This window comes from Etheostoma cragini, chromosome 16, assembly GCF_013103735.1.
Source record: "Etheostoma cragini isolate CJK2018 chromosome 16, CSU_Ecrag_1.0, whole genome shotgun sequence".
NCBI lineage: Eukaryota > Metazoa > Chordata > Actinopteri > Perciformes > Percidae > Etheostoma > Etheostoma cragini.
Genome location: NC_048422.1, coordinates 22,556,258 through 22,558,010, shown reverse-complemented (window position 1 = coordinate 22,558,010; position 1,753 = coordinate 22,556,258).

The following is a 1,753-nucleotide window of genomic DNA, read 5'->3' as shown; positions in this document are numbered from 1 at the left end:
TGTATTGAGGATTGTAGGAGTCGAGAGAAAGAGACGACTGTGGAAGCGAAGCAGAGACAACATACAGCTGCAAAATTCAAGTGAAAACTGCCTTCTCGTCTCCACCCGAGTGATTCAGTCACAAAAAGCTTTGTCTTCTGGCCACGCCTCTTTTCTTCTGACATCCCGTCTCCGTGCAGGACAGAAAGTTGCTCTTTACTGTTTATTTTATTTCATATTTTTACTCCTCTTTAATTTAATTTGTAGGATTCCTCACACAAGAACAGCCTTCTTTATTGCCTTGTCCTAATGCTTTAAAATAACCAAATGGGAGTTCTAACTACCAAACTTTTCTCACACACCAATACGACTTTGGCTCCAAACGTTTGTGTCTTTAATTGTTTTTTAGCTGAACTGTATTTGTGCTTTAAAAGCTCCGTTTCATCCGTTTTTTTCAGTGTCGTCTCTTGTTTGTAACCTTTTCTTTAGAAATATGCTCCCTTTTTATTTATTAAGGTAGGTAAATGATTGTACAACCATGTCAACATGCTCATGAAGTTGAAACTAAGATTTGATACACTGATCGATTTTTATTTATGTAACTAAATCACTGTTTTATAAACTTGTTAATGAATCAACATTTTGTTTGGATTAAATTCTTTTTTTGAAAGGATGAAGTCTTCGTGTTTTCATTTTATGAACTGCATGACAGAAATTAAGGATCAAGCGTGAAAGGCATCTTAGAAATTAAGTGTGACTTTTGAGTGTGATTAACTTTTTTATGATTTTTTTTCGACATACTATACTATGACTTTTCTATGATTTTTTTTCAACATGCTATACTATGACTTTTTTTTACATGCTATACTGTGACTTTTTAAAGATTTTTTTCTACATGCTATACTATGAATTTTTTATGAGTTTTTTTGTCATGCTATATTATGACTTATTTATGATTTTTTCCAACATGCTATACTTTGACTTTTTTATGAGTTTTTTCAACATGCTATACTATTACTTTTTTATGAGTTTGTTTGACATGCTATACTATGACTTTTTTATGAGTTTTTTCGACATGCTATACTATGACTTTTTTCGATATGCTATACTATGACTTTTTAATGATTTTTTTTCGACATGATATACTATGACTTTTCTATGACTTTTTTATACATTCTATACTATGACTTTTTTATGATTTTTTTCAACATGTATATTATGATTTTTTTATGACTTTTTTCAACATGCAATACTATGATGTCTTCATGATTTTTTCAACATGCTATACCATGATTTTTTTTGACATGCTATACTATGACTTTTTTATGATTTTTTCCGACATGCTATACCATGACTTTTTTCGAAATGCTATACTTTGACTTTTTTATGATTTCTTTTGACATGCTATACTATGACTTTTTTATGATTTTTTTCGACATGCTATACTATGACTTTTTTGACATGCTATACTGTAACTTTTTAATGATTTTTTTCGACATGCTATACTATGACTTCTTCATGATTTTTTCGACATGCTATACCATCACTTTTTTTGAAATGCTATACTATGACTTTTGTATGATTTTTTTCGTCATGCTATACTATGACTTTTTTATGATTTTTTGCAACATGCTATACCATGACTTTTTTATGACTTTTTTCGAAATGCTATAATTTTACTTTTCTAAGATTTTTACCGACATGCTATACTATGACTTTTTGATGATTTTTTTCGACATGCTATACTTTGACTTTTTTATGATTTCTTTTGACA